The following is a 23,142-nucleotide window of genomic DNA, read 5'->3' on the forward strand; positions in this document are numbered from 1 at the left end:
AATACCTAATGGGGGTATCCAAATATTACCTCAATTAAAAATACTTAATTTAAGAAAAAGAAAAAAAATGATGGTCAAGACACTAGACGCTGTTTTCCCACCAATATTTGAGGTATGAATTTCTGTTTATTTGCACTGTTTTTGTCCCATCTTTTAAGATAGCCTTCAGCATGGTGCCTGCAAAGGAATGGTCTTGGAATGAAATTCAGTACAGACACAGTATGATAGTGATGGGGCAGTTGTCATATGCAATCATTCAATCAAGTGTTTAAGACCTTCTATGGGAAGGAATTGTTAAAAAATATATATATACTCATTTCTCTCAGTGACTTTCTTACATGTTCATATTTAGTGAAATAAGAGCCAATTGCAAACAATGGTTTAATGAAGTATTGGAGCATATTTAGATCCATATTTAAACACACCTATATCATTGGCAAATGATTTCACATCTCTGTATTTCAGGCCTTGATGATTAAATTATGTGGAATACATGGTTCTTAGGATCATTGTAAGTCTTAACTACTGGCTGATTAAAACAATTTCAATAAAAACACATAGTATATTGTATAAAGTAATAGTGCATCTTAAGTCACCATTATATAATAACTCAATATTTCTTGAAATATGAAATGTTGTATACACATATATATATATATAACTTCTGTCCTGGGCAGAATCTCAGATTGTATCTACAGTTTCTACCTCCTACATATACTATTTTACAATCCACATATCATCTTTATTTTTAGAGACAGAAGAAGGTCTCATAGTGAGTTCTGTGAATGCATATGAACACACTCAAACTCATGAGTCTTTGTCCTATTTTGACATAATGCTTTTTGACACCATAATAATATTAGGTTTGGGGCCTTTCTGTTGGTGGAAGGGGTTAAGACACAACCTATGAAGCTATCTGCAGCCCCTGCAGTTTGATCTCCAGAAGGGAGCTACATACATGGCGCAGTAGACCTCTCCTGACTCACCCGCTGCTCCCCTCAGCAGTGTATTTCAGTCAATCTGTCTGTTCTGTTCCCCACTGTCTGTGAATCCTCTCACCCCACCATATCTCTGGCCTGTATCCCAGTTCTTGTATGCATAAATAATTAAATCTTTAAAAAATAATATTAGGTTTTATTACTTTCACTGAAATCTTCCTCTTTCAACTGGGTTTATCATGAGGAATTCCTAAATCCTTCACGGTTTATCAGATTTGTGTACATTTTACTATATTCTTCATGTGCTTCACTATCAGAATTGAACAAATCAGTGATATGAAACAAAACAAACACAATACTGCATCTTGCGAAAACCATAAGGAAAAAAAAAAGACTGAAGTGGAGAAAATTACCAAAAAAATTAGAGGTGTGCATTGCCATGGAGAATATGACAGTGAAAACCAGAGCAACAATTTAACTGATTTTTTTCCCTTTTCCTTGACCCCTAGGGAATACACAAATAAAATCAATTAATGGGCCTTGAAGAAGAATCACTTTAAACTGTTCAATTAAACCCCGCAATGCAGGGAACAGAGAGAGAGGGAAAAAAACAATAAATACGTCTTAAAAAATGGACTTGTCAGAGGCGCCAGGGTCCCGACATGCACCATTACTGACGGATCGAATCGCGCTTCCATTAACACCATAATCTTATAGACTCCACAGGCTGTAAAAAAGGGATTTACTTTAATCAGGTTTGGTTAGGACTGAATTTGAAAAGCGCTACAAGTGAAGTAAAACATGACCGCCACCTCTTTGATTTTTCGCCAGCATTGGTTCCTTAGTATGTAATTTGCTGTCCACCAATGGGTCATTTTTTAATGACTATAATCTGCTCATTCATTTCTCTCTTTTTTTAGTTGTGGAAATCATTAATATAAACCTACAATATTCCCTTTCAAATATTTTTCTACCTTGAAACATTTGGCTTAAGAATAATCGCAATCTCCAAAATATCAAACTTGTTCTCCCAGATGAGATTTTCTTTTGGGCAAGTGCTTACTCACTCTCAGCTTGCCATAGTTGTTAAAGAATTATACTCAGTTTTTCTTTGTCCTTTTTCAAAGATTTATTTATTTATACATACAAGAGCTAGGGTGTAGGCCAGAGGTGTGCAGTTGGGAGAGTGGTGGTGAGAGGATTCACCAGAGACAGAGTGGGAAGCGGAGTAGGCAGATCTACTGAAAAAACACTGCTGAGGGGAGCAGTGGGTGAGACAGCAGAGGTCTGCTGTGCCATGTGGGTTAGCTCCCTGTCAGGCTGGGCATGGAACTCATGCCGTGCTACAGTGGCTGCAGGTAGCTTCATAGTGCTGAGACCTTATCCCCTTGTGCCACCAGGGAGGCCCAGAATTATACTCAGTTTTTCTTAAAATAATAATGCCATGGAATTTAGGTAAGTGAGACCTGAAACAAAGCAACACAGCTTGCTTTCTCGTTGCAGTTCTGTGTCTTTACTGTGCTTTTGGACTCTGCAAAGGGGTTGAGACCCGAGATGTTACCCGTACAGTCTATGGACAATTTTAGAGATGCTCGTGAGACTTAGGTACAAGAGAAAACACTTATCTTACTTGGTAAATTCCTTACAATAATTTGATTGCTGCCCTGTTGGTAATAAGCAATCACCCCCAGGGTGACTGGACTGACTCTGGCAGGCCAGGGGAGATGAATGGCCATTAAGAAGTCTGGGAAGTCTATAAATCCAAAAGGTGTCAGAATAATCTTTTCCCATTGCTTTTGCTTCATACTTCAGACCTCCCAATTTATCAAAAGACACCAGTTCAATCTCAAGTTGAATTTCTACTTCTTTTCTTCACAGAGCAGGGAGTTTAAAGCACAATACTAGTGTCAAGAAGGAGTCATGCTGCCCCATTATTTACTTCTAAGTGTGTATGTTTTTCGATATTAAGATGAACTGTGCTTTGTTCAGTATAGATTTTAAACTGTAAGACTAACAAAAGGTCATTGGGCCATGCTGTTTTAAGAAGCCACATAACACAATGTGAACTTGAATCATTATAGCAGTACTGGTTACACAATACTGGGACTGAGACTATGGATCACCTGACTCATCATATAACTCATCATATAACCGCCTGAATCATCATATAACCACAAAAATATATACTGATTTTTGTCAGGATTTGATTCAGGTTCTTTTCCAAACCAAAATAGGCCAATTACCTTGAGTATCCTGATATTACCAAATAAGAAAAACAACAATTATAAAAGAAGGAGAGACTTTTGCAAAAGAAATAGATGGGGTTTAGCTGTGCCTTGGAAAATTCTGCTATAGGAGGAAGGCAGCTCCATCCAACCAGGTAGAAAATTCTGGATTACTTGCATGGTGGTCTAATTAGAATTATCTGTGTACACGTTGTAAAAGACTAAAGGGTATTTCAGGGGAGTGTAAATTTGATGGAAAAAAGAAAAGGAAGAAGGAAAGGAAGACTAAACTGGAAATACCAGTGGGAAAATAGAGATGAAAAACTATAAATAGAGTGTGTAGAGCACTGAGAAAGCAGGTTGATTAGTATAAAATACCAAGGACAGCAGTACAGAGAAGATAAGCAAATACGACAATACCAGCAAAAGCAAGACCCCGATCTGAAGGACCTAATGGAAGATTTGGTCATAGAATTGCAAGGTTAATTCTACAAGTATTTTTAAAAGCCCCCCAAAAGCATAAAATTCACTTTAAAAGAGCTCCAATTTTAAAAGCTCCCTAGAGGCACTGTAATAGAAAAGTCCTTTTAAATGCTATTTCTATTTTTTCCCTGTTTTCCTTAGGGGCTGTCTCAGAGGGATGATTTATTGTCTATTATATTTAAAGTGACAGGACCAATTTTGAAGGCCTACTGCAGTGGTGCCAGCATCAAAGTAAATGGAATGCACAATGTACCCCATTCTCAGCCAGGGGTACCTGACTTCTCTTTGGCTTTGAGCAGCATGACGGACAGAAATGGAAAGAGGGACACATGAGCCTTTACTATGATGCTGAACAGTGCAACATCCCTTATGTGTAAGGGATAAATAAGGCAAATTATTGGAGATTAAAAAAAATTAATCAAGGGAGATTTTGATTGCATTTGTATTTCTCTTGAAAGGTAAATGAACATAGTTTTTGTAAAAGAGATCCCGAGTTGTGTTTCTTTCATGTCAACATGAAATGTCTCCTTTTATTTATTTAACGACTATTTAAAGTGTGGCCTCTATGTTCCAGGTACCTGTCTGTTTTGGCATTGGTATAGCTAATATTGCTCTATGTGGAAAATGGCAGAGAGAGAGAGAGAGAGAGAGAGAGAGAGAGAGAGAGAGAGGAGAAATGCTATTAAAAACAATTAATCACTTGACCCATGATTTTCCTAAAGAGTTTAAATCTAAAAACTTGGGGTAGAGTCTAGATTCCATGTGTAAGAGCTGTGCGTGTACATGGGTGAGACATACATGACCTTTGAGTGAAAAAAAAAATTAAAATGTACTCTGCTCATCTTGGGGAGGGTGGCCAGAACCAATTCAGCAGAAGATAATCTGTGTCAACATACTGAAAAACTACATAATTAATACTGTGATTGTCAAGTTTGCTCCCAACTCTTTCCATAAATTCTGTGGTACTCTATGGAATTGGAAATGTAGCAAAGTGGAATACTAGATTCCTTTGTCTGGACATGCTAATAAAATTCTCTTAAATTGAATAACATAAAAATTCTTTGTGTTTCCCCCTTTCACATTTGATTGTCTCCAGAATATCTTTACTTTTGCTGATTAATATGATACTTATTGCACAAAATCAGAAAACACAGAAAAATCAAAAGAAAAAAGACAGAGTTCTGGTAATCCTATTACCAACATTGAGCAATGTTAGCATTTTGCTGTATTGTTGTATACAATAACATAATATTATTGTATATGTTTAAGTCTGATTTTTAAGCATAATTTTTAAGCAGAGGTCATTTTTGTTGCCCTCTTTTTCCATTCAATATTATTATTTTAATCAAAATAATTTATTAAATATATGACAAATTGCAATTACATGTATTTCATTAGTTCATACATTTCTTTAGTTGGGGAGATATCCATAATATATTTCTTACCATTGTAATGCTTCAATAATCATATTTATATATAAGTATTTTTCTTATTATGATTACTCTCTTGAAGATAATAGGTATCTAGAAGCAAAATATCTTTTTAAATTAGTTTTACCTACTTAAGGCCTTTTATGAAGATTTACCAAATTCCTTAATGAATGTTTTTGCCATTACCGTTATCCTTTCTAAATTATTTTTATGGATATTAGACTATATAATTTTAATGTATATTAAATATTAAGTATAAAACTTGCATTTTAGTTATTTTTGTAGCAGTGTAAATTTTAATCACAGTGTGATTTTGAAAATAATCTCATTTCTGGATAACACTAAATATTTGATGATTTTATTAACATTATATTTAGACAATATAATAAAAAATCATATGAACATATGAAGTAAATATGAATGTGTACTTTACTCTGAGTTTTCTTGAGGCCAAAAGAGAGAAGTCTATTTTTTCATCAGCTAATGAAAGAAAAAATTCCATTTATTCAAGAGGCAAGTTTTTTGTGTACATGATACAACATATTTATTTTATGAAACTTGATATCATAATGCTTTTAACCATGTTGAAGCAAATGAAAATTGCATAATTTACTGTGGTGTTTCTTAAATCTACTCTCAATAAATTCAGATAATGTTATTAAACAATAGACTGTGAAACTAGTCCTGTGAAGAATTGTACTACATTTGTTCAAAATTAGTAAATTTCCAAAAATAGACCCATTTTGATATGTCCATAATTTACCATACCTGTGTGATTATGTTAAGCACTTAATATGTACTTTAATTAGTACGTACCAGTGAGGTATGTATTAATTCCCCATTATAGATGAGACTATTGAGACTTAGATTAAGACATTTCCTCAAGGGCCTCCCCTGGTGGCGCAGATGGTTGAGCGCCGCGCTGTGAAGCTGTCATCAGCCACTTATTGCTGGTTCTATTCCGGCGGGCGGGCAAGAGTCCCACATGGCGCGGCAGACCTCTCCTGTCTTGCCCACTGCTCCCCTCGGCAGTGCATTTCATCAGTCTGCCTGTTCTGCTCCCTGCTCTGTCTCTGGTGACTTCTCTCTCCCTCCTGCACATCTGGCCTGTACCCCAGTTCTTATATAAATAAATTAATTTTAAAAAAAGAAATTTCCTCAAGATCATAGTGGAACTATAATGTTATTCAAGACTAGACAATATATGTTATTCAGTCACTAGACAATACTACTTCCTAATTTCTAGAATTGAAAATTGCCAGTAAAATGGAATTATTAGCATTTTCGGTGGTAGTGAAAAAAAGAAAGAGAAATCTGAAATCAAAACTGAATTTTGATTTTTCAGGTTTTATTTAATCAGATCTAGGATGGAATTAGGCTTTTCTAAAAGTGAATTGAAATGAAAATATTTGGTTTATTGTCTATAGAAATTGATATAATTATGTTATCTCTTCTCATAGCCCATATTTGCTATTGAATGTGCTTCAGTACAGACAAGCCATGTTGGCCTGTAAAAGTAGGCAGCTTGGTTTCTGAGTCCAGAAAATATATGTTTTTTTTTAAATTTCCAAGTTCTGAACAACATGTACAGTGCTTTCTCACTTTCTGCCACATTAACAAGGAGTTAATTAATTGAGGCTGTGTGTTTCATAATGTTCGTTGTTGTTGATGTTGTTTGTTTAAATATTTTGACTTTCAGGGCTTATTTTCACCTCATCAGATCACCCAGTTTGAATGTTGTTATTTTAAAAATACACTTATCCATTTTTAGATAACCTGTAATTTATACATATAATCAACTCTCATTTATGCAGAAGTCAATTACACAATTTAATAATTAGACGAGATGCTTTGTGACTTACCATCTTCTGGCCATTCATTGACACTGCTACTTTGGGGTTCAGTAAGGGAAAAAGACATGAATGAATCTAACTCCAAAGTTGTGGGATTGCAGCTTTTGCAAATGTTATTTACTAAAATTAGTGCACTTAAACTTTCTGTGCTATAACTTCCTACATCTGTAATGACAGTTGCAACAGAAGTATGAAAATTAGTTTTCACCTTATACGTATCCCAGAATGCTAATACCAAACAAGTAAATACCATAGTGGAATAAAGCACTGACCTATGTTATCTATTAATTTATTTTTATGCACAGGAATTTTGAAAGCATCCCTATCTTCATTTGAATATACCTAGTCCTGCGTGGTTTTTTTTTTTTTAATGTTTTTAAAACCTGTTATGATAGTTAATATCCATATAACCCTTACTATGTTTCAGGAATTATTCCAAAATCATCATATACACTAACAACATAATTTTCCCAGTAGCCCTATGAGGTAGCTATATTATTCTTATTTTACAAATGAACATTATTCTCATTTTACAAATGAATCAAAGAGAAGTTCAGTAACATACCCAAAGTTATACACATTGTAAGCAGCAGAGTCAGGATTTGAATAGAGCACCTAATCAAGAGTTTGTTCTCTTAAGCATCACTCCATAACTGCAATATATTATTTTTTTTAATATTCATGATGCAGTTCTCTCTCTCTCTTTTTTTAAAGATTTATTTATTTATACAAGCACTGGGTACAGTCAGAAGCACCGGAGGGTGACAGTATTCGCCAGAGCCAGAGTGGAGAACAGAACAGGCAGACCCACGAAATACACTGCTGAGGGGAGCAGTGGGCACGGCAGGAGAGGTCTGCGCGCCATGTGGGACCCTCTTTAGTGGCCAGGGATCGAACCGGCACTGCAGAGGCTGTGGGCAGCTTCGCAGTCCAGCACTCGACTTCTGCGCCACCAGGGGAGGCCCTGCAATATATTATTTTTATAGTAATCCAGGTCTATGGTTTCTTTTATAGCAAGGATCTACTATGGCCAGTGCTTAGATTTGTTCCTTCTACCATATACTTACAAAATTGATTTACTTTTACCTTGGTGAATAATACACAGGTTCATCATTTAATTACTAAGAGATTTATATATATCAAGACTAATTTGCATATTTCCTCTAGATATGCAGTAATATAGAATTTTCCTATTGTAGTAGAATTATACATTTGGAGGTGATCTCAGAAGTCATTTTATCCAGAAATCTCTACGTTGTGGGTTTTTGCTTTGTTTCTGTTGAATTCCTTTACTTTTGGAGAACTCACAACTAGGTAAATTTTTCTATTTTAAAGCATCTCTTATTTTAAGTCAAAGTCTATGTCTTTGAAATTCTTGCCCATGGAATTTACTTGTGGATCCTCTCAGAATAAGTAATTTTTCCCCATTAAAAGAACTATAAAATTATTTGTTTTTTTTAATCCCCGTGTTTTCCCTCAAATACAAACTACCTGCTCACTTTCCTCATTTTTTTCCTTCAATTATCAGTGATCCAAGCATTCTCCACTTTCCTGGTACATTTGCTTGATTTAAAATTTGTTATCATCTTTGATAGTCCAAGTTAAATTATGTATTTGATCTATTCAGTGACAAGCATGAAATGGAGGATATCTGTGATTGTTCTGCTCAAACTACTATACTTATGCCATGCCTAAGAATTCATGGGTATTATCGGCAGCACTAACACATTGTCGAATCATAATGAGGCATGTAGTTCAATTCCATGACTAAGATATTATACTGTAAAATGCACTCACTATTTCATACATATGGTAAAGTGGTGGATTAAGGTGAATAGGTTTGTACTTGTCCACATCAGATTTGTTTTATTGATTTGTTCAAAATAACCTAAAGTTCATTTTATACCCTATTTCTATTATGACTTAGCATTTCTTCTTATTTTTGGATATGAACTGACAATCATGCCATATATATTATGACTAGTGTGTGTGTAAGTAAGAATACATTGAATAGGATAAACTTACCATACTTTACTAACCTATTATTCTTTCATTCAGAATGATAATAATCCCTGTCTTAGTACTTTTAGGCGGAAATACTCTCAATTAAGAAAATACATAATTAATTTGTAATCCAGTACATGTTTTCATTTATTATTTTTTTGAAGATTTATTTTATTTATACAAGACCTGGGATACAGGCCAGAGGCACGGGAGGGTAAGGATTCACCAGACACAGAACGGGGAGCAGAACAGGTAGACAGATCGAAGGAACTGCTGAGGGGAGCAGTGGGAGAGACAGGGGAGGTCTGCCGCACCATGTGGGATTCTCCCTGGCCAACAGGGAATTGAACCAGTGCTGCAGAGGCTGCAGACAGCTTCACAGCACTGCTCTCAACCCACTGCGCCAAAAAGGAGGCCCTCATTTATTTTTTTAACAGCAGAAATATTTGCTCTGCTTACTCATTAAAACATAAGCATTTGTTGTTCAAGTATTAGTCCTCTCCCTTTGAGGGTTTGGGTAAATTACTGGGAATTAATGTCAAATCAGATCTTTTTAGAAGGGAAACAAAAATACTAATACTCTATGGTTTTGTAAGCTTGTGACCACAACCTAGAAATCATAACTGCTTCTACATATCTTGTTACTTTGAAATGAGTTTGTCACTTTCCATGAGGATTACTGATGGGAAACTTTCTTTTCTAAAATAGTGTATAATCATTTTTATTAACTATTCTTTTCAATATTCACAAAAAGACGTCAGTATCAAATACATGAAAGATTTGGGATTGTCATCATTGTAGTCCAAATATTCTCTTGAACTGTCAGGTCAAGTTTGGTTTTGTGTTTATGAGACTACAAAGTGCCTCACAGCCTCCATTAGCCTCCTTGAAAAAATGAGAAATGATATTGAGGGAAAAAAGCATTTTGCTGCAAAGCAAGCATCAAGCCATTAGCAGAGATAGGACTTGAACTCACAGATCCTAATTGTTCATGTTACTACTAGTAACATGTGTACTATCTTGCTTCTATGTTGTTTTGTTCTAACTAAAATGTTCACTTGTCCCATTTCTTAAATCTATTTTAGATGATCTCTTAAAATATAGAAATTGTACTCTTCCATTAAACACCACTTCATTTCCTGTTTTAATTTTACAACATTTTATTGAAAATTGTTTATTAATTAGACAAACTGGAAAAAAGGAATTGTGAATTAGTTGATAGGGGATTTAATTTTGCACCAGCCTACTATGATCCTCTACATAACCTGTTTATTGTAAATGGAAGCTGAGTCTGACATCCAGCTTACTCTATTAGTGTTCACCTGACCTTCTTGAAAGTACCGGGTACCACCCTTTCTCTGCTTGGCTCTCTTTAGGCCAAGCTCAGTGACTACTTTGCATGTTCTAAATGCCTTGTGATGCTTCCTCCCATAATCAAGCTGAGCATCACTGCTTCCCCCAATCAACCTCTGCGCTTAATTGACCAATAGAGCTAGACATATGGAGGATCGAATCACAAACCCAAATCAGCAGTTGTCAGAAGAGATTAATTCAAACAGGAGGCAGCAAAACACTTGTTTTTTTCACTTTCACTCTGCACTCATTTTCAGTGGTCTCATGAGATAAATGATTATTAATATCTCCAGCTGTGCCCTCAGGCAGATGCCAGGAATTTCAGTGAACTGCTTTCCACTTCCTTAACTCCTTTAAGTTTTTCTTCTGGAAATGCAATCTGGCCCTTTGGATAATCAGGTGGCCCTGGGATGAGTTTGATATGTTAGTCTATACATCAGTTTCAACCTATAGAATTCTGTTGGGAGGATCTCCCCTATGAGTGTGCTAAGAGTACTTGCCTTCTCAGACTCCCACACAGCATCAGAAGTAGAAAAGATGAGTAGATAGATTATTACTGTTTTCTCCTAGGTATAGTTCTCAATCTGTCAGTTGAACTGCAAAGTGCATTTCATTGAAAAAAAAAATGTTTTCAGCCTCTTTCTAGGCACAATAAAAAGTAGAGAAACATAATTGTTGCTTCTTCAAATCATGTGAGGAAAAATGAAAAATATTATTTGTTAAATATCTAATATGTGTAAGATACTGGTTTAAGAATTTGAAGCCTAGAACTTTAAGTCAGTTACTTAGTTTCTCACTTATTTATGACTTGTCTGTTTTCAAGTGACAGAAAACTCAACCTGGTTTAAAGAAAAGAATCTACTTGTTAGCATGTTAGAGAACGAGATGAATTCCCACTGTACGCAATAGCTGAAGCTAGGGAAGGAATACTCAGACCCAAGGGCCTCTCCATTGCTCTGGCTCACCAAGATGGTACAATGTTTTACAGTTACAGCCTATCTTTAGAGAAGCCATTGTGAAGAAGAGAGAGAGCTGTTCTTAGTAGTTTTAAAAGAGTCTTGAACCCAGCTCTTTTAGCCCTGGAGACCAGGGGCTACAGATTAATCACTTTAATTCATAATCCTCCCTAATACTTATACATGAATTGCCTGAGTTCATAGGAGCTCACACCTTCAGTTTGTAACTTTGAGCAAATTACTTAATTTTTCTCTGTCTCTGTTTTATCACCTGTAAAGGGACTAAGGGACCTAGTAATACTGGTACTAACAAAAAGAGTTAATTCATAGAAAATACTAGGAATAATGTCTGATAAAACTTAGTTGATTATTACTGTTTATGACTAAGATATGTGACATCCAGTTAGGATGCTATTTTGCAAGGAAACTTGGACTAAATGACCTCAATATACTATACGATTCAGTAATTGCATGCTTTCTTTGCAAGTATTAGAGCAGAAAATTTTCTAGATTGGGGTGTAACTGTAATTGTTAAGCCTGAAAATGTGCTACCTGGTGTTTCTATAAGGTGATCTCTGGACAAGAAGTGCTTTTCTCATCAATGACAACTTCATGTCATTCATTTCACATCTCACTGTGAGGGTAGGTTAGCTCAGTGGGAGAGGTGCTCGCCCTGCTGACTTGCACAGCAAAATGAAGATGGAACCTGATTGCAAAAATCCCCAGCCAATTCCATAGCATTGTTGTCTGGGAGAATGATAGCTTTGAAAGACGATATTGAAAGGGATGCACCCTTGAGCTTAGACAGTCATGAACAACTTTATCAGTTCTGTGTCTAATGTGAACCGGACAAGGAAAAGACAGCAGAAGACACAATAACATAATAGTAGAGCAAACTGTGAGGAAAGGGTAGTTGAGGTAAAGACATTATGTTGGTAGGAAGGAAATAAAAGGGTGATTGTAGTAGGAGAAACCTCAAAGAAAGGCATGACATCAGTGGAGTAGGAGTTGGGGTTGTTGAATTAGTTTTCTACTTAGAGTCTCTCCCTTATATTTAAAGCACTATTTTTCCAGGTGGTAGCCAAGAATAAGTCTCATACTTGGGCATGGTAGGGAAAAGCTCTAAAACCCTGAAGTAACTGTTAGTTAGTGACTGTGATTCTGTGACCTGGGGGCTGGAATGTAATTACAGTATACCATGAGAGAAGTGGATGAGAGGCAAAGTGGGATGTTACTCTTCCCCTGAATTTTATCTTTATGTCTCACCACCAGTTTACTGGAGTAAGACTCAAAAGCAACAATCTGAGGTCACTATTTTTCACTATAGCCTTCTAAATCCTACATTCAAAGTTTAGGATTTACTGGTGAGTTTTCCTCATAGATTGTTTTTTATCACTTCCTCCCTCTCTGTGCTAGAATATGGGAAAGAGGAACATACTTATCTTCACTATTCATCAATGAAATGATCCTGAAAGCATGAACATCTTCTCTCATCTTGCTTCTCCCTCTCCATTTCTGCCTTGGTCTTGTTTATTTGTGATCCACAAACATTCCCCCAGTCAGACCTGTGTGTCTTGGCTTCATATTTCAATTTAGTTGATAGCAATGTTACTCAAAACATGACTAAGTGACAATATGCAAAAGGAATATCCAGTTTCTTGTTGAAAATACAAGTTTCTTGGCCACTGGAGCCAGAATCACCAAGAACCTAGGAATATACTTTTTTCAAGCTCCTTGGATGAACATTTAAGGTATATTATAAGTGTTGTAAGGTATATTATAGGAACTGCTCAGAATCATTGATGCAGAATAACTCTTCCCATAAGAAATGCAGTAGGACTCACATATGAAATTTAATTTTCTAGTAAACAAAGCAAGTAAAAACAAATAGGTGAAATTAATTTTCATTTATACCTATTTACTCTAACATCCAGAATATCATTTCATCTGTGATCAATACAAATTTTTGCTAAGATAATTTACATATTTTATATACTAAATCTTCCAACATACAGTATTTTATTTGATATTTAAATCACATTTCAATTCTGAGCAGCTACATTTCAAATATTCAATCTGCATGTAACTAATTGTTACTGTATTGGATGGTACTGGTCTAGAGACATGAGATAGTATTTCTTTTAAACACAAATTTCTGGTGTTGTCAGAATCATATCATGTCATGTGTTTTTTATCATAAAACATGTATCTTTTATGTTTGATTTGTGAAGTGACTAAAAGGAATGGTCAGAAATTCTCACATTCTATCAACCATTTATTGCTAAATTTCCAGCTAGTAGTATTTGATGACATAAGAAATGAGATAATTATTTTAAGACTTTATTTCTCATCTGGGGGATATTTTACTTCCCTTCTGTCATCAAGAGGATAATTTATTCTGAACAAATATTCCAGGAGCACAGTTGTTCCGTCAGTGACTATAGTAAAGTCATAAGAAATGGGCTGTGTGTGACAATAATAACAATACCATTATTTATTAAGAACATGGCTTTTGCCAGTTGCTATGTGATGCTCTGTATAAAATATAGAATTTATTTGCTATGGTCTTACTAAATCCATGTTATTATCCTCACTTAACAAACTAGGAAATGGGAATTCAGAGATGTAAATAACTTGCCAAAGATCCCACAGTCATTAAGGCTTTCTGTCTTGCACCACACCAAAATTATACACTTAAAAAGGTTTTTTTTTTGTTTTTTTTTTTTTGTGGTACCCTCGCCAGCGGCTTCGGAATGAACCGGCACTACAGAGGCTGCGGGCAGCCTCGCAGCCCAGCGCTCAACCGCTGTACCACCAGGGGAGGCCCTGTTTTTGTTTTTTTTTTTAAGTTTTATTTATTTATTTATTTATAGATAGAAGAACTGTGGTGAAAGCCAGAGATGTGGGGGGGGGGGGGGAGAGGATTCACCAGAGACAGGTGAATCTACTGAAATACACTGCTAAGGGGAACAGCAGGCATGACAGGAGAGGTGTGCTGCACCTTATGTAGGTTAGCTCCCTGGTTGAGGATCAAACTGAGCCTGCATTGGTGACAGCACTGAGACTTAACCCCTAGGCCACTAGGGAGGCCCCCCAATGCACTTTCAACGTAATCAGAATTTCAGACTTTTAAAAGTACTTTTATTAAGTAATGCTAAGTTTTTTGTTTTCTTTCATCTACAATTCTTTGGCTAGACCGCTGTCTCAATCAGAAATTGCTTTGACTAAAGCAATTCCTCACATAGATAAACTGTGAAGTGTCTCCTTGTCTTTGTGAATTACCATATTTATGCTTGAGTGTAGCCAACAAAGAAACAGAAATAGTTCTTCTCCTTTTGTCCTTTCTCATTCTCTTATCTCTTAGACCATGGATTCTTCTGATTGAACTTCTTAGTCTCTAACACTCACCCTTTTGCACAGCAAATGTTGAATCTTGAGAAAACTGAGAGACATTATGTTTTTCATCTCTACTGCCTTTGAGGGCTATGTACAATAAATGAAATCCAAAGAAAAGCACAGAACCAGAAGGAGAGTGAGGCTGTGTCCAACGGGGAGAATGAGACAGTGAGCACACATGAGGGGAGGATCATGAAAGGAGATAGAGGGAGGGAAACAGCTGTCTGGTAAAGGCACACAGGTGTAGGGGCACTCATTAGGTTCCCATAGGCTCTGTCATTAGACTGGCAGATGTTCTCGAATGTGATCAGCATAATCACGGGGGAGGAAGTGAACTTGGCTTAATGTTCAGAGCACTGGTATGGCACCAATGGACAGAAGGTGGGTGAGTTTCACCTCCTTGCCAGAGTGGCATCTGCTCTTGTCTCCTTAGATGTAGAGTCTGTTGAATTCCTCTTTGGCAGTCTTATCATATTTCACAGGTCCAATTCTGTACCCTTATAACTGGACTTGAGTTATTAAGAGAAGAAAATCCCACATAAACAACAGCAGCATAAACAGAACTCTTGATCCTTAAGGACTACAAAATAGTCCTTGGCCCAGAATCCTGTAAGAGTTTGCCCAATATCAACCCAGCTCCAGAAAAATCTTTTAAAACAATGTGCAGCTAAGAGATAGGTGTGTGGACTGGTAGCATAAAGCCCAGAGCAATCTTCAAGATTGTAGTTGAGACCCTGGAAGTTTTACAACTGTATTACAAAAGAGATGATATATCAAAAGTCTTTCTTTTCCCCTAAAAGTGGCAAAATGGCATCTTAACCCTAAATCTATGATGGACATGCATCATTGTTTTTATCTTCCTTTCAAAAGATAAATGACAGCTCAAAATTCTAGAACCATACTAGGAATATAGATTGTTGCATTCTCTCTTCATAGAGATAAGGCCCTTTATCAGTGAAAGGTGAGTAGCAATTTAGCATGCTGTTGGGTTTATTAGAAGCTGGATTTTGGTATGATTCCATTAAAAGTCACCAACCTCTATTACATGTTTTTTGCATACATCTGTTCAGGTCTTGATTGCCTGACATAACCAAAATCCTCAAACATTAGACAAAATAGGGCCAATCTTTGTGATTGATATATCTTGATATATCTTATTTAAAGCAACCTCTCTGCAAGTCTAAATGTCTCTAAATATTTTTTTTTTTCTTTTGGGGATTTCAAACCACCTATCATCTGGAAAAATCTTGCTTGTCAATAACTAATGTTTAAAAGAAGATAGATGGAGACTTTCAGGAGATGGCCTTTTAGCTGTTTGCCAAAAGATCTTACAGTTTAGCATAGCATTAGCGTATTTATCAAGGTTCTGGGTCTACTCTCAGCCTGAATGATCCAAATGTCAATTTTAGTGTTGAGAGTTGATTAGATTTATAAAGCTCACTAATAACAAGAAGAATTGCAAAAACTGAGCTATGAGCTAAAATGCCAAGTTATAAATTTCAAGTGATAGTAAAGATCACAATTGTAAAATCAGCCTGCCTAGTGCATCCAGTCCTACAGGCCAATCCATGTGGGACAGTGAGTTACATAGTACCCAGAAGCTTAAAATAGTGATAATTAGTTGAATGAGTTATATATTATATGTAACATATAATAAATATATATAGTTAGTTGAATGAGTTATATATAATATATAATATATATATCGATATAGCTGATATATCCAATTTCAAGGTAATAATTAAAATATTCACTGATGGCTATCTGTGGGCCAGTGTCTCAAATGCTTGACATATAATCACTCAGTTATTTTCACAACAATCCTAATTGTGGAGCCTATTTTTACAAGCATTTCCCAAGGATAAAACTGAGTCACAAGATGGGATAAGTTTTCTCAAGGTTAAAAAAATTACCATAAATTAAAACCCTTGTAATATGACAGCAGAGTCTAGTTTATTAAACTTTTGCTCTCATGTATATACCTGTCATAGTAAATGGGCAAACTTCTGGCACAGGGATTATCTCTTTGGCAGAACTGGATACTCTAGTAACCTCTGGGTCTTTGATTTCCCTTTACTATAGCCCAAGCTAATCTTTCCCACATTGTTCAGTTTTTCTCTGAACAAGATGCACAATAATTGCTTAGAGTCCAGCTTATTAAATTTCAATCAAACTGCAGCATTGCTTTCCCTAGTTCACCTTGATGGAAGTAATACAGAATTCTCAAGCCTCTTTCTTCACATGTTTATAAATATCATGACCTGATTTTTTACTGGAGTTGTCCAGTGCATGTACATTAACTCTGCATCCAACTAGTTTCATTCTCAGAGGTCAGCCTTATTTCTGAGTCCTCAGTGAATTCTGTCCAACTTATCTTGCGATGCCATTCACATCTGTAAAATCTAAAATTCTTAGAATTTCCTCAGATCCTCCTCTTGCACAGCCTGTTAAGTAACAGGTTGGGCTTCAGGGATGCAACATCAGACTTTCTGTCTAGTGTTTGTTTACATGCAAAAAAGAGGTGCTGAAATTCTCTTACTGTTGCCTTCTGTGGTTTTCTGCTCCTTTCTCAGAATATTAAGGGAAAAACAATCCCTTGGTTCAGTTTGATTGGCTTTATTTTCAGTTTAGCTGTCCTTTCATATGATTTTATTTCTAAAACAGATAGTTTATCCTTGTACATTCACCTCTATTCTAGATATATCACAAATTGCTTATTGTATCTGGAGTAGGTTCTCCTTTTAAGTCAAAATAAATGTCGTAAAATCAAGAGAATGGAATATAAAAGAAATCAGAGGCAACAAAACTATTATTTAAAAGATAGTTGTTTTTCTTTTGACAAAGTCACTTAAAATAGTTTTATTTCTTTCAGAATCTTGTGTACATATTGTTTGGTTTTGTTTTTCTCTTTAATGAGGTAACATTGGTTTACAACACTATATATGATTTAGGAGAATACCTCTAAATTCTTCATCAGATATATGTTATCACCCCAGCCCCACCATCCAAGCACCCATAGTCCTTTACCATAGACCATTGTACCCCCTACCACCTTTCTTTCCTCCTCCACTTACTCTCAGTGCCATAGTCATATTTCTAGGGCTTATTTTGGTTTAGTTTTTGTCAGTTCCTTTGTGGTTTTGTTGTTAGTGGTTTTTTTGTTTGTTTGTTTATTCTATGCTACACATATGAATGAGATGGTCCAATATCTTTCTTTCTTCTTCTGAATTATTTCACTTAGTATAGTTCCCTTCAGTTCCATGTATATTATCACAAGTGGCAAAAAGTCATCTTTTTCACTTATAGCTGAGTGGTATTCCATTGTGTATGTATACCACATCTTCTTAATCAACTACTCTGTCGATTAGCATTTAGGTATGTGCATATTGTTTTCTTAAGATTAAATGAACATATCAGAAGTGTCCTAACATACAAATAGCTCATGACCCAATTTATAAAACTATTCCAGTTTTAATTTCTAATGATGACACAAATGAAAACAACTGCATTCTTAAGGAACAAGCCAACCTGCATTTTCCATATCTTAAATTTGATTATGCGATTGTCAGATGAAATTTGGAGCATGATTTCTTGAAAAGCACTAATAATAGTCAATGAGGTCAATAGTCTCTATGGGAGAATTATAAGAAACCTAATTGCTATCAGAGAAGCATGAAAGACAAAACCCAAAGCTAAGAGTAGGTTAGTCCATAGACTCAAAACAGTCCTATTTATAATATTGTTCCAATGTTTGTTTGCTACTTTTCATGGATTCTAGACCACATTCAGTATTTTAGATCATTACAAATTTTGATAACATAATGGATTAAAAATTGTTGTGGGGCCTCCCCTGGTGGCACAGCGGTTGAGTGCTGGGCTGTGAAGCTGCCCGCAGCCTCTGCAGCGCCAGTTCGATCCCCAGACACCGAGGGTCTCACATGGCACGACAGACCTCTCCTTCCACTCCTGCTGCTCCCCTCAGTAGTGTATTTCATTGGTCTGCCTTTTCTGTTCCCCACTCTGGTGAATTCTCTCACCCTCCCACACTTGTACCCAGTGCTTGTATAAATAAATAAATAAATCTTTAAATAAATAAATCTTAAAAAAATAAATAAATAAAACACAACAAAAATTCTCATCTTCAGTGAGGTACATAGTTCATACTGATTTTGTAATCACAAGTTACCATTTTACTGTTGACAGCTCTCATTTATGTCTTGAAGGTTGCATTTCAAAAGCACCCAGCTCTAAATTCCTCATCTTTCCAAAAATGGAAATGGACTATGAAACAGCTCTGCACTTATACAAATCATGTTGGTCCAAAGCCCAGAGTTTCCCAAATAATGGAATTCATCAACAGGTTATGGACTTTTTTTTTTTTTAGGAAAAATAGAAAACATAGCAAAATAGGCTAGAACATATAAAAGTGCACTGCACATGGTAAAATGAAGTTTTGGAATTTATTTTGCTTTGTGTATAGTAATGAGCCATAATATATTTCTTGCTGAAGTTGCAGGCAAGGGTGTTTGAAAACTGTTATGGGAGCATGTATCTTTAGGCTCTTATTAAGATGTGACTTATTCTAGGTACATTGTGACAGACATTTTGCTGAAAATGTCTTAAAACTTAATTTGAACTCATGTTTATTTCCCAGTTTATTATTGGCTCTGAGTAGATTAGACACCTTGTAAAAGTTGAACCAATTATATAATTTTATTTATTAGATAGCAGATGGTCAGAATCCCATTATATTATACTTTGGTCAGTATTTGGAAAGATATTCAAATGAGTCTAGTAATGAAATTTCAGTCTCATCCTGCACAGATTTATTTAGCGTACATCACATATAGGATGCATTTTTTGATGTCTGATTGTGTGTATAAAATTTTTGATGTTCAGAATGTGAGCTGGATGGCACTTCAGATTCTTTTTAAAATGTGGTTATTATTTGACAGACCCAAACTTCATGTAATAATGGAAGCCAAGAAAAGGAATGAGAATCCTGGTACACTCTGGATGAAAATGTAAATTGATTAGCCACTGTGGAAAACAGTTGGTCAAAAAATTAAAAATAAAGCTATCATGTGATCCAGCAAAAAAAAAAAAAAGAAGAAAGAAAAGGAATGTGTCTTCTGTATCTAATATATATATATATATATATATATATATATATTTGTATGATAGAAACTATGTTGGTATGAGTTTTGAAAACAGTTATTCCACATCTTAACCCCATGGCTAATATTTTTAATCTTTATCATAGAAAATTGAAACTCCAAGATGTGAAGTGACTTGTCCAATATCACAAACATAGTAAGTTGACTTAGAGCAAAGACCATTTATTTTCATATTCATCCTTCTCACAGCCCAAAGTGTTCCCTATCAAAGTGAGTGGCAAATCATACATGAGTATGTAAAAACAGGAATGGGATATATAATGATTTGCAGTCAATTTTAGAGGAAGGAGAATAACAGATTAAAAATAATTTTTAAAATGAGTTGCTAAAATGAACTATTTAATAAATCTATTACAGTTTTGTCTGTTCCTATGACTTTAACAATTTAGCCAAAATTCACTAAGAATTATAGTGTTTCATCCTTTTTTTGCATTCATCATATTTTTTCCTTATTATGAAGAAACTTTACTGCAAAGAGAGGCATGACTTACTGAATTTCTCGTAGGCCAGCCATTTGATATGTTTTAGGTGTTTGGCATATGAGCTTATAGTAATTTGCATGGTAATTAAACTCATTTAGACAATACACAGCTTAATAGGGAATGGGACATCTTTTTACCTAATACTTCATTAAGTTGCCTATGCTGAGGCCTTCCTCAATGACAGGGTCGAGTCTACATCGCAATATTAAATGTGTTGTACATTTATAATATAAAAAGGAAGACAACTATTTGTGTTAAATTTTATTGAGTTCCAATTAAGTAAAACTTAATGCTTATAGCATTCCTATGGGGTCAGAATTCTTGGAAACTGAAACACAGATATTTAGTCCAGGGTTATTTATTTGAAGTGGAAGAGTCTGGATTTAAACCCACCTTGGCTTAGAAGCCACATTCTTAACCTCTGAGGGATATACCTGTGTTGATGCTGAGAGATCAGCCTGTTTGGACACATGAGGAGTGAGGGTCAGGGCAATTTTGATGATGCAGAATCATAGGTAGGTGCACGGGCCCATGCACAAGATGCATGCATTTATTTTGCTGTGAACTGCCCTACTCCTGGTTAAGAGACTCTCAAGTGAATAAAGTTACTGAAATAGGCCTTTGGAGAAGATGAGCCTTCCTGGGTAATAATATAGACAGCAAGGGGACAAGGACAAAGTCCAGGGATAGCTGACATTTGCCAGACAGATGACAGGTGGTGAAGGATATATATAGATATAGATATGTGGACATATATACCCATATATATAATACAATGTTTATATATAGATATAATATAATATTTAATATAATATTTATGATATAATAGATATAATATTTATATACTATAAGTTTCATAGGAATGTAATGGGGCATTTTAAATAAGGATAATGAAGCAAACACTAATTGTGAAAGATCATGGTCATCAAATGTTTATTGAAAAGCACCCCTTGACATAGTGCTCTGTTATCTCTCTGCAGAACTCATTTGCAACAGCTTAGTGTCAGGAGGGAGAATAAAAATCCTATAGTAAAATATTCCAATAACACATACCCTATCCATCCCCATCCAGCTTGCACTTCCAAGATTTTAATACATAATCCACTTCCAAATGTACACAAAGAATCACCAGCACAATGATGTGTGGAAAAGGGAAAAAGACAGTAAATATTACTCTTAAGAGTCTCAATATATATTCAAACTGAAAAGAAAAAGAAAAATTTAACAAAAGTTCTTTGGTTGAAAGATGGGACAAGAGAAAGAGAGAGAGAAAGATCTTATCTTTGTTTCATTTACCAGAATTTTTAATTGGGATTACACAGTACTCCAAAGGGAGGAGCTGGCTGAGAGTGCATTGGCTGAATGTAGTGATTCTGAGATGCTTTCTGAATGGAGTACCTTGTGGATCACTGTGGAACACACTCTGGGAAATGCTGCTCTGTCAGCTTGTTTACTGACTCTCTGTCCTGTGCTTTGGGTCAGTATTTGTTATGGGTACAAAGAAGACAGACTCCCAAAATGAAAGTCTATCTTGAAAGTAGCATTTCCTAAATTGATTCTCAGTTCAGATGTCTTATTCTTTCTTTCTTCTCAATTTCTGCAGCATTTTGTACCAGTCTTGCAACTTTCATCTTGTATTTTCTCCTGTTCTGCTAAAAGCTCTTCGATCACAAAGATTGCCTCTTCAGCTTTTGAGCAAACTATTTGCTAAATGAATGAATGAGAGTTAAAGAAACTTCTAACCATATGACAGCACTAAAATAGTGTTTTGGATAAAGAAATCATGATTCTGAGAATTCTGCTTTCTAATTGTTTGTAAATATATAGAACTGTCACATACATCACAGAATCAGAAAGGAAGCCCTGGATTGTGTCTATGAATTCACTTAATCCAGTCATCTATCATTATCACACAGTGAGAGATGAGCCAGAGGTCTGTGCTTCAGTCTGGGCCTGTTAACTTGCACCCAGTGAGACTTGGGGCACCCTCACAGAGGGGAGTGAGGTTAGAGTGCAATGCAGACAGAAGAACCTTTGGTTTACTGATAAAAGCCTAGAAATTCTGAAAACTGCCTCTAGAGATTGATTGGATGATGAAGGAAACCCTCATTTGCTGATAAGATACTAACCTAGTAGGAGCAATTGATTTGGCAGTGGTCATCAGCAGTGGCAGGAGCAAATTTAAGCACAGCTTCTATCCAAGAATGAACAGCCTAGGGGGTAAAGCAAAGAACAATTAATCTTTACAGGAGATGGTGGCAGTGCATAGAGACATGCATCTCAAGAAGACTGGCAAATTCATGTATTTTATTTTGCCTTAAATGTCTATATCATTTTTAGAAACATTTTAAGATATATGTTCATTTATATGCTTACTCTTCTGTTTAACTGAGTTTATATTATTTAGAGGGACGATGTGTTGTGTGTGATTATTTCTGGAGCTACAAAGAGAAAGTTTCATTGTTATGCTGTGCATTTAATTAGGTCACAATGACATGTAGAAAGTAAAACCCATAATAGTTGCCTTATAATCAGGCTTTCCGGATTAGTTTGGCAGAAACAGATATAAAGTCACACAAACTTTAAACTGGAATAATCCTTTTTGTTGTTTTGTTTTTACCTTCTTATGTACTTGAGACCAAAAAAAAAAAAAAAAGACCAAGGAAGTCATCAGATAGAAAGAAAAGAAAAGTAAACTGGCCCTAAGCTATTTATAATACTTACTACCAGAGATGTGGATGAGGTTGAGTAAAATTCTGCTGGTCACTCAGTCTGAACATTAGTCCATGTCAATTAATGTACACAAAGAATTCTAGTCTGTACCTTCCCATTCAAACTTCTATCA

This window comes from Talpa occidentalis, unplaced genomic scaffold, assembly GCF_014898055.3.
Source record: "Talpa occidentalis isolate TD23 unplaced genomic scaffold, MPIMG_talOcc4v2.1 talOcc4.4, whole genome shotgun sequence".
Taxonomy (NCBI): domain Eukaryota; kingdom Metazoa; phylum Chordata; class Mammalia; order Eulipotyphla; family Talpidae; genus Talpa; species Talpa occidentalis.